Genomic DNA, 17,253 nt, shown 5'->3' with positions numbered 1-17,253 from the left:
TCATCTGATTGTGTTTTCACTTTGGTTGCTGTGATCTTTATTAAACCTCTTGCAATTGAATCCTTATACTGTCTCAGAGTCTCCAATTTTACATACAGCATGAGTAGATGGCTAGATAAGAAGAGGAGAGTTTGACAGAAAGGGTTGCTCTTCTCCAAGCCCACCTTGTGAGTCTCCACAGAGAATCTTGGATTCTCTGCTTGGATTTTCCCTGTGTCTTCAACAACTGCTTCTACACAGAAACACAGCACATAAAACACCCTCAGTGTACTAATGGTATGATTAAGCAGTGTGATGTTTTCATAGTAAACTGCCTACACACATAGTCCTATCTAAAACCCTTAGGTGTATTTTGGTTATAACTCTGGGGGCCATGGTAGAAGTGTCCACGTCGTAGCCCTGGGTAATGCTAATTGTACCACCACCAGAGCAAAGCAAAGCAAAGCAAAACAAACAGCCAAGTGAGTTAGTAAACCACAAAGCAAAGCAAAACCAAAGCAAGCTACAAAAAGAGCACAGGATGACAGAGACCCTCCCTCACCCAAAAGAGGAGGCCATCCTTAGGACCAGCTGTGGCTAACATATCAGCAAATGCTGAAGGGTTCTCAACACCAAAAAGCAAATTTCTGGCTAATATATGCGCAAGAAGCAATTGTGACATCCTCTATCTCCAGGAGATGCACAGGGGGGTTAACAGCACCTGTCCAAAAATTCCTGCCTAGGACCTAGTTGTTGAAAGACCTCACTGACAGTATGGAAGTGCAGTCTTTGTTAAGACTGGCATAAAAGTTGAAGCCACTCATCTCTGCAACACTGATAACATCGAAATGCTACCAGTCTAATTGAGCAGCATTGCAGAAACATCTGTGTACAAAGCTCCAGTTGAGCCCTTTGTGACAACAAGGACACTTCCGGATGTACATGGCCATCCACACATCGCAACAGTCACAGCACCCAGTGGGGTTACCCCAGCACCAGTAAAGATGGAGAGGCAGTAGAAGAATAGATGGATCATAATCAGTTGAGTCTCATCCATAATCCCAAGCTACCAGCATCTTTCCTTAGTGCGCGATGGAAGCAGGGTTATAATCCTGACCTTATTGCTGTATCAGACAATATTGCAAGTCAGTGTCAGAAGATTGTACACGAACTGACACCCAACTCTTAACATTGCCCTATTGGAATTGAGGTCCACACTGTCATCGTTCCCAACACCGTACCATTTAGGCGGTGCTTCAACTACAAGAAGGGAGATTGGGACAGATTCTGTGATAAAGTGGAAGAGAAGATTGTGCACATTGAGCCAACCGCTTTATACTATGATAAGTTTTGTGAGACTATGAAGAAAGCAGCAAGAAGGCATATCCCTAGAGGATGCAAAGTCCAGTATATCCAAGGCTTATCTGGCAAAACAACTGAGCTCTTCGACAAGTACGTCAAAATGTTTGAAGCTAACCCTTTCTCTGAGGAAACAGTCAAGATGGGCGAGACCGTTATGAAGAACATCTCCCAAGAACAAAGGAAAACCTGAGTAAATCTGGTTGAGACGATAGACATGTCTAGAAACAGCAAGAAGACATGGAATTTAACCAAAAAACTCTGTGGTGACCCTACAGTAGCACCACAGCAACCCAAAGTGAAGGCCAACGAGGTTGCCAACCAACTGCTCCAGAATGGCAAATGTGGAAAGAAGGAAAAAGAGCAGAAGGGAAATACCAAGCTTTTGCCAATTTCCTCTCCCTCTCTGATTGTTTTCCCCTCTTTCATCTTTCTCTCTTCCAGGTTTTACTTCTTGAATAATTTTTTCAGTGATGGGGAGGAGGGAGGTGGGAATAGGGATAAGTTTGAAAAAGGACACAACTATAGAAACAGCTTTATCCAGAGGTGGGATGAAACTCTCTTCCTCTTCATCATTGCAAGTGTTATTCTCCCCTATTGCCACTTCTGCTCAAATCCAATCTGTGTTCACAGAAGTTGAAGGTTTTTGCAATTTTTGCAAAGTTTAAAATGTTGCAAAAGTGTAAAATTGCTTTCTCAAGGATTTGCAGTTATATCTTTGTCATTTTACGAAGTTTAGAGAGTATTTTAAGTCAGTGATGTAGTAATAAACACAGCCAAAATAAGAACGATTTAATTTCCATCAGCCTGCATAAATTCTTAAACAGTTAACTTCACTGTTTAAAATTGCAGCTGGAATTCATGTCAAAACAAAAAATCTAAACAATCATTAAAGAAATTTTATTAAACGTCATATTTCTCTTGCACAGTTTTTAACATTACAAATTTGGAAAATTGTTGGTTATCACGTGGTGGGAGCTGTTTAGTTATTCCTATATAATTAATAAAACTTATCCCATTTATATATATTATCCAGCCCAAGCTGGAAAGCGTTACAATCACACATTTAAACATAAACATATTACAATGCATGTCATGTATACTGAAATTGATTCAGAGGGCAAAATAGGGTAATTTCCTCTTTTTTAAGTATTTCTATATAAGTTTTACTGTCCCAAAATGTAAGCCACTGCACACCAATGACTACTCACTGAAATGTTCCATTGTAGATCATGGTTTAAAAAAGTTTTACTTTACTAAATGAACTAAATAAACTATGATATAACTATTGCATTTTATTGTTGCCTTGTTGGAACAAGATTTTTTATGGTAAATTTGGTTTGTGATGTCTGAAATAGTTTTAAATGGCCACGTAATGTCAGGAGTTCCAGCAGGCTGTGAAGTCTCAAGGGGACACATCTGTTAAGTTCCTGTTGCTCCGCAACAAGACAGAGAAAGCTCACACTTCATATATGGATTTCTCTCTCTTTTTAAAACAAAATCTCAATATCTCAGCTGTGAAAATGACCATGTCTATCAGCGTGTAGAATATCCAAGGTATAAAGTCATCAGCCTTTGGGCTGAAGAGTTTAAATACAGATTTCCAAAACAGCATCAGATAGATACTGTAATTCTACTGGAGACATGGAGCAATTTATTTTTACAATTTATTTTGATTTAATTTAATTTGAATGTATTTATTTCTGTCGAGCTGTTCTGTGATAATGTCCATTGTTAAAAGCGCTATACAAATAAAATAAAATTGAATTGAATAGACGCCACCACCTACTGCCCAAAAACTCAGCACAGTGCGCCAACGTAGAGACCCAGGTCAGGTCTACAAATAATTTGGTACCATTCTAAATTTCACAGTTACACTCCCACTGAACAGGGCCTTCAGCAGAACCTGGACCTGCTGGAGCAGTACTGCCAGACCCGGGCCCTGGCAGTAAACCTCAAAAAGACTAAACTCATGACCTTTCAGAAGAGATCCAGATCCCAGGGGACACAAAACACATTCACATTAGGAACTAACCACATAACTCACTCATCACACTATAACTATCTAAGACTAAAAATCAGTTCCACAGGAAACATCAACTCTGCAGTGAATAAACTCTGAGATAAAGCCTACCATCAAACAACAATGTCCCGTAGAGATTCCTGTAGGAATTTGGCTGACATAAAAAAAAAAAAAACTTTACACCTCTATGGCAGTGAGGTGTGGGGTCCACTAACAAATCAAGAATCTGCCAAATTGGAAAAACATCCGATTGAAACCCTGCATGCACAATTCTCTGTTGGTTCAGGTGAGTTACAGGCTCCAGGAGATAGGTACGGTAACCAGTGGGTTATTACTACAGTTTGAAACCCAGGATTTTGTTTGGCCAGTTGAACTAGGGGATCCCTTTCAGCTCTAGTCTCCCTGAATAAGTCATAAGACAATAATTCTGCTCTCTCATCCATCCAAACAGGAATGCTTTTAGGAAAGAAAAATACTGATTTAGTGGTCACGTACAGTACTGTGCAAAAGTCTTAGACACCCTATTTTTTTTTTAGTACAAACTTTGTTATAGATGTTTATTTTCTGACTTCTACATCATTGATTCAGTACAAAAACCTTTTAGATTCCAAACATTAGTTTTCCAGCACAAAATGAAATGTTACAGAAAAATGTTTGTACGTCAGTAAAGAAAGCAGCAGATTCCATAAGAGTCACTTTTCAGATAAAAACATAATGAAGGCTGCTGGGTTTCGCTGCAGAAATAAGAAGCGAGTCGACAGTCAAAGTCTCCAGAAGAACTGTGGCTGCTTCTGCAAGATGCTCAGTAACACTTCCAGCTCATTTCCTTATAAAACTGCACACACTGCACCTCAGATACTGTTTTTTTTTTTTTAAAGCAAAGGATCGTCACACCAAATATTGACTTTGTTTCATTTATTACTGTTTACTGCTCTTTATAGTATTTTTTAATGTAGAAACATTTAGTTTCATTATTTTTGAAGGCATTTTTGCTCTACAGCATTGCTTTGCATGTGCCTAAGACTTTTACACAGTACTGTATGTTGCAAGTTCTGTCTGGTGCTGCTCATACTAAAGTTTGTATATATATATATAATTACACACACACACACACACACACAGACACTTCTGGCCAAGCCCCAAATAACAAAATATTAATATTTTAATGGTCTTAACAACAAATCATCGGTCAGGAAATTAGCAAGAATTAAACAAATAGATAAAGGAAGTTAGTATGGAAGCTTTTCCCTTTGATTTCTTTAAATGTTTAAGTCTTGTGGCCCTTGATGGGCTGCATCAGGTGCAGCAAATAACCAAATAATGACTTTTACGAAAAAAAAGAAAAAAAAAAAAACATCCCAGAAGATATTTTTGGAACATTTTGTACACCCAGACATGTGTTAGTTTGAATTTTACATCAAACATTTTAATCATTATCATGATTTTCCCTTTGTGTACAATAAGCTTATAAGTGTGTTATGTTCTCTCTCTCTCTCTCTCTCTCTCTCTCTCTCTCTCTCTCTCTCTCTCTGCAGCACTGCCTCATTGGATAACGTTCCTGTCCGTCTCGATTATCCCCGCTGATGTCATTGGCCGTGACATCCAATCAACCTCTGACCCCGCCTATTTAAAACCCGCGGCCATTCATTCATGGGAACTTGTTCTGGCTGTTAAAACAAAACCCTGTTGTACCTCTGTTTTTCTGTTTCCTCTAGTCACGCTGCCTTATTGTGTGTTTTTGTTCTTGTATGTCATTTGGTCCGTGTTTCCCCCGCTGTGTTCTAGCCACTTGTTTGTGTAGCTAAACTTAGTGTTTGTTACCCTGGTGTGTGACTTTGTTAGTGTTGGGGAAAAGTGGACAGATAAGTAAGTCACGTGACATACATTGTCCAGCACGTAGGAATTCCGGTTTTCTGCATTAGACTCATTAGGTTAGGAGCAAGCACCACCCTCTGTACTTTTGGTTTGGATAGATAGAGTAGGTTAGTTAGTGCGTCCTGGACGCTGAAGACTTCTTTTTCTATCTTTTGTTATAGTTAGGTTAGAAGGCTAGGAACTAGTTAGACTTGTTTTGTTCATTTCCCCCTTTTGTGTCTTGTTACTGTAAATAATTAAATAAGTGACCACTATCACTTGGCACCACACACACTTCCACCTGTGTATAGATAAATAAATCAGCTGGTTGAAACGCACTACTGGTGGATGGTCCCTGACTACACACACAACTGATATTTTTAATAATTAAATAAGTGTTATTCCCCACACACCCCTAGACTAATTGGGGTTGTAACAAAGTGACACAGCACGATCTGAATAATGTGTAAAAATAATGTGAAAAAGATTTATTCAGTGATTCGTTCAGTGACCCTTTCCCTAAGTTACATCATTCCACCAGCAGGTGGCGCCAGTGAGTGTCTTTTTAGATATTAAGTCATTTTAGATGAGTAAGTCATTGTTTCATTTACTCCAATACATTCATTTAAAAACCACGTGTTCTCAAGAGACAGCTTTTAGTATTATGATTTATTAAAATTGGCATTTCCAATCCACAAAGAGAAGATCTGGTGAATATATTTTCAGTACAGATATTTCAGTCAGTGCAGGCTAGTTTTGAGAGTGGTCACAAATGAGGATATGAATGTAATTTGAAAAAATAAACACTTTTACATATGTATGTGAAGTACTTTTCAATGCTACAATAATTAAAAATAGCTATCAGTCATTTTTACACATTTGTGTCTAGCAGACTATGCTACAAACAACACAACAACACTTATCTTATTGCTACACACAACACTTTTCATATGCACTGTTCCACCCACTTTCTCGTCTTGTTGAAGGGCTTATCTTAGTGCTATACACTTTTCAAATGCACTGCTCTGCCCTGCCCATTTTCTCTTCTTGTTGAAAGGGTGGCGAACTGAAAGAATGACATGTATATGTCAGCTGAGCCTACATCAGCGAGTGAGCAGATCCTCATTCGTTCACTTCAAACTAATGAACCTAGTGTGTTCATTTCATTCACGAGCAACAAGAAGAAGCAGCAGCCTATATTACAGCACAGTGAAATTCTTTTCTTCGCATATATTCACTGGGAAGCTGGGGCCAGAGCACAGGGTCAGCCATGATACAGTGCCCCTGGAGCAGAGAGGATTAAGGGCCTTGCTCATGGGCCCAACAGTGGCAGCTTGAACCCCTGACCTTCTGATCAGTAACCCAGAGCCTTAACCACTGAGCCACCACAATTACCAGTGTGTTTATTTCGTTTCCAGTTTGCTCAGAGTCTGTAGGTCTACCACGCTTCTTCAGACTCAAAGTAAGGGGCGTATTCTTTCAATACGTCCAACCAATGACATGCTCCTTCACAGCCCACGCTCTAATGCAGTCTTTAGAAAGCAGGAAAAAGCTGCCAAATGTGTTTTACACAGGTGAGACTTAAGTGAACGAAAAATATGAGTCAGTACATGGAAGTGAATGAGAACGATTTGTTCACTTAGAAGATTCATTCAAAAACACTGATTCGTTCACAAAAGAAACACCACTATATGAAACGGACCTGTTGGCAGTGATGGTGGAAGGAGCATTAGGGCCTATCCTGCACGCCATTATTCCCTGCTCAAAACTCCAATTTGCTCTGACCAGCTACCAAAACACAGGTCGAGCTGGTAGACCATCTTTACCAGCTGGTAAGTGCTGGTAGAAAGGAAACTATTTCTAAATTACTGCTACTGATGAAACACACTTTTTTTTTTACACGTACACACGTTATTTTTTTAAGAACTGTAACACAATTACACAATCTCAAACATTTATTGATCGATTTAGTCAAGTAATTAGTCATTTATTTGTGATGTGAAAAATAAGCCCACAGCTTCAATATTCTAACATTAGGAGTTAGGATCCATTATTGATCTGCCCTTGAAACTGAAATTTGTAGAAGTTAGAAGAAACCATGGTCAGCGACTCCATGCCTGGCTAATAATAATGTTTCGAGTGCATTTGGCTGTTAACCCAGTGGTTGATGATTTCAGCTCACCCAGGGATGCCATTTATTTTTCCTCATTTAGTTGCTCATTGTTCTGTATGGTGCAAAATCACATACACTATAACTTAAACAAACTCCTCATACAATTGTAGATCTATAAACAAATTTGGGGTTTGTGGAAATTCCACTAAAGTATAGTGACAGTGTTTCATGGATGTTTTTTTTTTATCCATCTACCATCTATCCATTTTCATTTGTTTTAAGTTATTAATTGTTTTAAAAGCTAAGCTAAAATCTACATAGAGGATTCTGGTATGTGTTTCCTCACGGGTCCAGTTGCAGCATCATCCACTGATCTATTTACCTTATACACACCTGGAAAGGATCAAGATGAATCAAGAATCAAGTCATTTTCTAGTGTTTGAGAATAAGCTGTTTAAATGCCATTATAACTGATTTCCTTATTAAAGGTCCTATTCTTGCACTATGCACTGGGATGGTGATTAACAATGTTTGTGAGCAAATAATGAGGTTAGTCATTGTGAAAAATCCCTAGTTTCCCCACTGGTAAATTTCCTGTGGGACTTTTTTCCTCAGAACCACACCTTCAAGTATGAGTATCTAAGATGAGAGATAACTCTCACTGCCATCTGGTTTCCGAGTTTACAGCAAAGAAACAAAGTGATATCTTCACTCTGTGTAGCATCTAGTAATGGCATTTGTTCTGAACATGCAGGTGGTATGCCTTTTTTTTAATTCAAAAGGTTATGTATGTGTATGTGTGTACAGGAGTTTCCACGATCCGGCTATAAGATCTGCACAACTGACACACAGGTAAAGAAAGAGGAATGTGCAATTGGTTAAGCCATTCTCTTACAATACCATAAATTGCATTATAATTAGACAGTTAAATATGTCTATTTAATGAGTAAATTGTGGGATACGTGCTATCTACATCTTGCATCAAATGGGGAGGAAAGGGGTGTGGCCTCTGGTGGTGTGAAAGTACAAGCACAAAAGCTAAGCACCGAGAGTACTAGTGTCATAAATAAACCACCGTGCTCCTTGGTGAAGAGAAAGTAAAAGTGTAAAGAGTATAAAGGGGCTTTCCTTTAATTTCAAATCACAAACATTACCAGTATGGGAGCCATATAAACCTATATCTTCGGTGTGGTAAGGTCCTAAAATACTAAGTAGAGGATAAAATTTCATCAAATGTTTTACATTACATTTTAATCTATATTCAGCAAATATCTCTGCACAGATCTATTCTATCACCATGGCACTCCACTCTGCCCTGACCCACCTGGACAATAGCAACTTCTATGTTAGGATGATATTTTTTGACGTCAGCTTGGCCTTTAACACCTTTAACCTCTCCAAGCTGATCTCCAAGCTTACCAACTTTGGCATCAGCAGCTCCTTCTGTAACTGGACCCTGGACTTCCTGACTAACACACTGCAGTCTGTTAGGTTTGATGACCGCATGTCCTCCAGCCTCGTACGGAACATTGGCATCCCACAGAGCTGTGTGCTTAGCCCTCTCCTCTACTCTCTGTTCACCAAGGACTGTGTACCTGTTCATTGCTCGCACTTCATAATCAAGTTCGCAGATGACATCATGGTGGTAGGCCTGAACAGCGACAACGATGAGCGGCACACAGAGAGGAGGTCGAGCACCTGGCAATGTCCCTCAACAACCAGAAGACCACTTAGCTCTTTGTGGACTACTGGTGGAACAAGAAGAGCCACATGCACACCCATATCTACATCAAAGTGGCTGAGGTAGCCAGATGGCTGGCTTTAAGTTTCTGGGTGTCCACATCTCCGAGGACCTTAACTGGGCCACCCTGATCAAGAAGGCGGGTCAACATCTTTACTTCCTGAGGACATTGAGAAAAGTGCCCCTATCTACTCAGATACTAGTGAGCTTCAATCGCTGTACCATCGAGAGCATACTAATGAACTGCATCTCAGTGTAGTACTGCAGCTACTCAGTCTCCGACTGGAAGGCCCTCCAGTGAGTGATGAAAACAGCCCAACACATCACTGATGTCTTGCTACCCTTCATCTCAGACATCTATCATGGACGTTGTCTATGGAGGGTGAAAGGCATCATCAAGGACATTTCTAACCCCAACTATAGATTGCTCACCAATCTTTGTTACCAATCAATTATTGATTAGATATTATTTTCAGTTCAGTGTGAAAAAACCCCCAACCTTTCCTAGAAGAACAAGAACAGTCCATGTGGGGATTTCCCTTAAAGCTATACACAGAGTCTTTTTTTTTTTTTTTGTACTTTGCAGGTAGACTACATTTCACGAGATACAGATCGTAGCTTGTCAAGGCACTAGCTGAATACTTGCCAAGGAAAGTAACCATACAAACTACGGTATTGACACAGCAAAAACAGCATACACAAAACAACTCTATCAGAGGTAATTTCAACATTTTAAAAGTGGCTATATGGGTCCACTCCCCATGGTGTTATTTTAACCCTTTTAAAAGTGTTGGCGGTTTAACACTGTAGTGGGTCACAAACCAGTTTGCACCCATTATACCTTATAAAGATGGATTATTCAGAATGAATGATACAAAAATCTGTGTCTCCTTGAATCTTCCCCTAGAAAGAATTAGCACAGGAAACAGAATAAACAATCAACTGTGTAACCTCTTACAAAAGCCAAAACAGAAAAAAGTGTATTGGCATGGTTCCATTCCTTTGTAATAGTTGTAAGAGAAACTCTTTGGCTTCTGTACTGCCCTAAATGAACTGAAACAAAAAGTAAAAGGTAGGGGATAAAAACAGGCGAGCTTCATTATCAGCGCACAGTTTTAATCTGCAGGTAACGTAGGAGAAAGACGAACACAAACCAGGATGGGAAGTCTTATTAGTTATTTCTTTGGTGAGGTAAGTTCTTCAGAGGGAGGATAATCTTATACTTTACTATAAGTAAATATATATTCCAAAAGTCTGAGATCATTAGTGAAATTGCTTCTATTTTTCATTCTTTTCTATTTTTACAGCAATTTTCATTGCAAATTATATTACTTGAGTAAAATGTAGAATCTGTGAAATATTTACATGAATTTTTGGGTTTCTTAGTATTTGGTACGTCCCCTTTTTTGCTTTAATGACTGTAATAGTTGTAATAGTTGTCACTCGAGCTGGCATGGACCCCACAAGTTTGTGCAAAACCTTATGATCCATTTTAGATAAAGTTAATCGGAGTGTCGTCTGATCACATGCTTCAGTAGAAGAGATTAGACCTGAGGGAAATCTGATCTTTTGTACAAAGCAGTTATCATGGTCAATATCACACATTTGATAACATTTAAATAGGGACCGAGGAATAGTGCAGAATCTTGAATATTAAATATTCAAGATACTGAACATTTACTTTCTTTGTTTTAAATATTTCAAAATTCTAAAACCTTCTGTTTATTTCCAATTTTAAATAATAAATAAATCCCAGATTTTCAATGTGGTTTCACTGCTAAAAGAGGAATGACTAAATGAATTTCTCAGTGAAACACCTTGGTGGTAAATATGAGGTCTTTCAGTTCATTAATTTCTTTGGATTTCACATTTATATTGAATATTAATAATATAAAATATTTATTGTTTATTAAAATATGTTGATTAAAATATTATTGAATGCCTTTAAGTAAAAAAAAAGGTAGCTAATGAAATCAACATAACAAATTACCATAAACAGTCTAAAATACTCAAGAGTTAAGAACTGCAACAACTTTAACGAGGTGAGACAGTGGTGTAGTGTAGCACTGCTACCTCACAGCTCCATGGTTTCTGTTTCAATGCCTAGCTTGGGTTACTGTCATGTTTTCCCCATGCCTGCGTGTCTGCGTCAGGTTTCTCCCCACCTCCCAAAACATGCCAGTAGGTGGACTGGCAAAGCTAAAATGTTCACACACCTAATTTAATATACTATTCATATTTACACATACACACACTGCAAATATATAAGTACACAAGGAGAAGAAATAATAAAAAAAAAAAAACTATGACCTGACTTCAGTCTAAAAATTAGGATAAAGTTTGTAATAAAGAAGACATATGTGAATGGTTTGCAGAGTTACCCCACGGAGGCGACAGATCTGAGGACCCCACCTGCGGACCCCACGGAGGTGACAGAGCAGACTGAGGACTCAAGCCCTGTGGCAAGCTCATCTCCAAATCCGGAAAAGGAGAAAAGTGATCTTTCATACATTCCACATGAAAGTAAGCTTTTTTTCGTTAATGCACTTTAACCAAAACTAAGTTTCAGTTACGTTTCAGTTTGTCTGAAGTGATGGTCAGGACAATCATAATGTGCTATTTCAGACACCCCAAGGGACACAGCAAGGCCTGAGAGCATCTTCCAAACAACCAGTGCATCTGATCACACTGAAGATGTGGATAAGCGAGACATCTATGTAATTTACGCTGGGAAACAAACAGAAATCAGCATATTCCCCTTAGAGAAAATCTCTTATTTGCTTCAGCAAGCGTGTGACCAGGTGCAGAAGAAACCAGAGAACATGCGCCTTATTTTTGACGGTAAATTTTAAAATTCTAACCATAATGTCATCTGTATTCATGAATGTATACACTGTGGAAATGATATGAAGAATGTGTTTCACAACAAACATGATTTAGAGTCAGAAGTGAGTACTTACCCATTAAATTAATATTAATATATTGCATATATCAGGTGACTCAGTGAGCAGTGAAGTAAAATCTGTACCAGCAGTACCATGGAAATCTTAGCTAACCAAAGCCTCCTCCTATCTAAAGTTTTTGGAAGATGTAAATTGTTTTAATTTTTTGTTCAAAGTTATTTTTATTTTTCTGTTTTGTTGATTTTTGTTTTAGTATCTTTGTATTTTTGTGCTGCTGTACAGTCCTTTGGTCTACTTTGTAGTGGAAAGGGCTCTATAAAGAAAGTAGACTTGAGACTTGAGACTGAAAGTATGAAAAAGCTTTCACATTAGCCTTTTTTTTTGTGCCAAATGAGTAAACATTCAATTTCTTGCTTATTTTTTTCTGAATTATGTTTAATATTCAAAATAAAAGAAGTAAAAATTTTTGCTTTGAGTCACCTCCTACACCATTGCTATAATGATGCAATCAATTATGGGTTCAATTTTAATTCGTTCTTGCTCACAAGTCATCAATGTATTGATATGTAATATCATGTAGGGCCACAAGAACTTCTGATACTTGCATTATTGTGTATTTGAATAGAAATGTGAAAGAAGAAGATTACTACATAAGAACAATAAAAGATAAAAACTCACATTAAGAAATACTTAGAACAAATGTAGGCAATTCCTAATTGCTTAAAATCAGTGAGTCAGGTCTCAGCAGCAGCAGAAAGTTTATTAGAAGGAGAGAAAGAGTGACAGAAAGTGACTCTTTTGCACTAAAAGAGCACAATGCAGCTGTCTTGTTGTGGATGTAAGATTTGTTGATTTGGCAGCTCTCTTGCAGAAAGATTATAGTTTAATATGCATGTACAAGCATTTAATATTAACATTTACCTGTGCATACTACAGACTGACTAGTTTATCTAAATAGCAATGACCTAGTATGATAACTTTCATTATCTGATATGTGGTCACCTTGCAATTTGTTAGCAAATTTGCACAATTCTTTCTGAACAGAACAAATTAGAGTTCTCTGGCCTTTCCTTTAGCTAGCTAATATTAGCTGCAGAGCTTGCTACAATCTGCACTTTGTAGCCAGAACAAATTTTTCTCTAAAGTAGGAACGTGTGACATATGCAGTGGAAAACATTCACATAATCTCAATCGAAACCCCTGACTGCAAATAACTATTAAAGGTTTGGTAACTCAGGGTGAGAAACAGCAGCTCAGAAACACCAAAAAGTATTTTTTCTCCATTAACTCAATAATAATGTATACTTCATTACGAACATTCTATGCACTACAGCTTTGTATGCATTGGAGCTTTAATTCAGGAATCAATAAATACACTAATTGTATATGGTCGAATACAATTACTGCATTTCTTTATGTGATTGATATTTATTAATTGAATAAACATGGCCATTAATATTTGTTTTGTTCAATTTTTTGCTTTCAGGAGAGCCACTGGATCTGACGAAGACACTGAGGCAGTACCCCAAGCTGCGAAGCGGAAAAAAAGTGCAACTCATTCGTGCTTTTTGAAAGACACTCAATTCTTTCATATCAGTGTTTCATTCTCTAACAGTATGTATACTCTAAGACCACAAATTACTGTCATGTATTTTCAGTTAAGCTTTGAATTACTGATTGACTGACCTTTAAGTTCTCATATTTTATGTTAGGCCATATATTATTGGAAAAGTATTTGCTGTACTATTAAATACAAATTGTATTACATTAATTTAGAACGCTGGTCAAAAGCTATCTGTAAAATAGGAAAAAAAGGCTCTGAAAAAAAGGGATCTCTGACTGTGCTAAAGTTCAGCATGGTCTGACTCTATCAAGAAACTTGGTTATTGGGTACTTGGCGTGTGTGCCTATATAAGCATAAGCTATAAATGAAGAAGAAGATGAAAAGTACTAGCTTGATTCAGTAGGAGATGTATAGAACAATGACTTACACTACAAAACAACACAAAGGGAAAAAAGGAAAGGACTGAAACCACATTTTAGTACTTTTACTTTGTAAATTATTTTTACATTTTAACAAAATATAGCTGTATATTTTAGCCTGCCCCATCTGACTGTTTTCATCGTGGTTTAATTTAATTCCCTACTTAATGTCCAGGTTTCAAAAAGGAAACTCCAATTAGGGCTTATAATTCTCTTAACACTATGATAGAAAGAGGTGAGTGTTGCAGTATAGGTCATTCTCTCAATTCATATTTCATGTTATTGATTTTTTTTCTGTTTGGAGCGATCTTATTTCCAGTTGTATTTGTTCTTTTGCAGTAGCATATGTGTCATGCAAATGTACATAACTTGTTTTATTTTATAAGTTGCATTTATGTCACCCATGTATATTCAAGAAATATTATTATTCAGAAACGAAGAATGTGTCCTAAGAATGTGTTTCTTACTGAGTGTTCTCTTAAAGGTACTCTTAGTCTGCTGACAATCTCTAGTGATCACAGAAAATGATGAGATACAAGGTGCAGTTCTGCAACAAGAAAGAGTTGTTATTACCAGGTTTAATGATTAACTTCACTGCTTGGTATATTAGGATGTGTCCTCTCTAACCCAGCGTCCTGACAGTCTCTACTGTGGAAGGAAAAAGACTTCCAATGCAACTCATATTTTTTGCATACAGCTCATATATTTTCACATACATATATGTATACTTAGCGAATAATATTTGATTCGCCAAACAAATTTATACACATAATGTTAAAAGGTATAATTATTAGCATATCCTCCCTCTAACCTTGGTTTTAGACTGATGGTACTCCTAGTCCATGACCTAGCATGGGGATTTTATTTATCTTTTGAGATTATAAAGCACTTCTTTACATCACTTTGAACAAGGGCGTCTGCTAAATTTTGTAAATGTAAGCAAATGAGTTGAATCCGGTTGATGTTTTGTCTTAAGAGGCTGGAAAACTTCTAAGTGGCCTCCAAATTGGCTGCTCATTCATAACCAGCTTCTCTGCCCACTCACAAGCTTTGCCAGTAAACTTCTCTTTCCATTCATCCAAAGTGTGAATTGAATTTGAACAAATTTGAAATTTGAATTTGAACCATGGCAGAAAGATTGGGCCAATATTCGCAGACAAATCCAACAATCGTGTTCAAGGCATGCAAAACTAAATCACACCACTAAAATAAAAGATGGCATACAGTTGGGATTAAATTCACCAATTATATCACAGACATTAAAAAGTTATGATGGATTTCATCTAATGAGCAGACTAGGTCTGGCAGCACTCTGATATCTACAGGTATCAGGTACTTTTGAGATACTCTTTTGTAGCATAGGTACAAAGGTAGCATAGGCCATGATTTTTTTTGCTATTGGAGTTGTGATTTGGTTTACTGGCCTGCTGCATAGGGTTTGAGACTCGAGCTCAAGCTTACACAACTGAATGGCACAGTCGGCTTCAATTTCAAGAGCTCTTAAATGAAACTGCTGAGACTCATTCTCCTGCTTCTTTAACTCCAAATCAAGCTCTTTTAATTAAAGGGCAATTTATGGATCTAGACCAGATGCCTTTTTACCACTACCTACCGTACCTGACCCATCAGACATGGCTTCTGGACAATTTCAGTCTCTGCTAATTTGAGATACAACTCATCTTCTATCACCCGCTTCCACGCCCCTCTGGAACCCATTATATTAAAAAAGTTGGCTATTAAAAGCAGACCTTTTCTCGTACAACATTTGAATTCCTCCAATGTAAGAGACAGCATGAACATTATCAAATCAAAATTCATATCTTATGCAATATGGTAACCCCTCCCCCACTGAAGTTCAAAGCAGTTCAAAGTTCACATTAAAACATACTCACACGTATAAAAATGAGACAGTGGAGTCCTTAAAGATGAAACAAGGGATGCATGAGTTCAAACTGTTATGTTAATAGACACACAAGCCCCCACTTGTTACATACTTCCCCCAGGCCAGGGTTGGGGAAGGAGTAACCAGGAAAGAAAAAGTGTAAAAGTAAAATAGTTGCAAACCAAGAGCTTTTGTGCTCCTGTCACAGTGCTTAACGACTTCACACAGTTTTTGTAGAGATGCATAAACAAGGTTTATTTTGTAATTTTTTAACACAAAAGGAAGCTTCTAAAAGGGCTTCAGTGTGTTGTTATTATTATTATCAGTGTCCTGTATGCTGCTCTTGGGGCCAAAGTGTACTGTACAGGTTCGTATTAGTGTGTTATTATTATTATCAGTGTCCTGTATGCTGCTCTCGGGGCAGAAGCGTACTGTACAGGTTCATATTAGTGTGTTATTATTATTATTAGTGTAATAATATGAACCGTATAGGTTCATATTAGTGTGTTATTATTATTATTAGTGTCCTGTATGCTGCTCTCGGGGCAGAAGCGTACTGTACAGGTTCATATTAGTGTGTTATTATTATTATTAGTGTCCTGTGCGCTGCTCTCGGGGCAGAAACGTACTGTACAGGTTCATATTAGTGTGTTATTATTATTATTAGTGTCCTGTATGCTGCTCTCGGGGCAGAAGCGTACTGTATAGGTTCATATTAGTGTGTTTTTATTATTATTATCAGTGTCCTGTATGCTGCTCTCGGGGCAGAAGCGTACTGTATAGGTTCATATTAGTGTGTTATTGTTATTATTAGTGTCCTGTATGCTGCTCTCGGGGCAGAAGTGTACTGTATAGGTTCGTATTAGTGTGTTATTATTATTATTAGTGTCCTGTATGCTGCTCTCGGGGCAGAAGCGTACTGTATAGGTTCGTATTAGTGTGTTATTATTATTATCAGTGTCCTGTATGCTGCTCTCGGGGCAGAAGTGTACTGTACAGGTTCATATTAGTGTGTTATTATTATTATTAGTGTAATAATATGAACCGTATAGGTTCATATTAGTGTGTTATTATTATTATTAGTGTCCTGTATTCTGCTCTCAGGCAGAAGCGTACTGTACAGGTTCATATTAGTGTGTTATTATTATTATTAGTGTCCTGTGCGCTGCTCTCGGGGCAGAAACGTACTGTACAGGTTCATATTAGTGTGTTATTATTATTATTAGTGTCCTGTATGCTGCTCTCGGGGCAGAAGCGTACTGTATAGGTTCATATTAGTGTGTTTTTATTATTATTATCAGTGTCCTGTATGCTGCTCTCGGGGCAGAAGCGTACTGTATAGGTTCATATTAGTGTGTTATTGTTATTATTAGTGTCCTGTATGCTGCTCTCGGGGCAGAAGTGTACTGTATAGGT

The sequence above is a fragment of the Pangasianodon hypophthalmus genome, chromosome 4, assembly GCF_027358585.1.
Source record: "Pangasianodon hypophthalmus isolate fPanHyp1 chromosome 4, fPanHyp1.pri, whole genome shotgun sequence".
NCBI classification, from domain to species: domain Eukaryota; kingdom Metazoa; phylum Chordata; class Actinopteri; order Siluriformes; family Pangasiidae; genus Pangasianodon; species Pangasianodon hypophthalmus.
The sequence above is the reverse complement of the archived record's forward strand: the minus strand, read 5'-3'. Positions refer to the sequence as shown.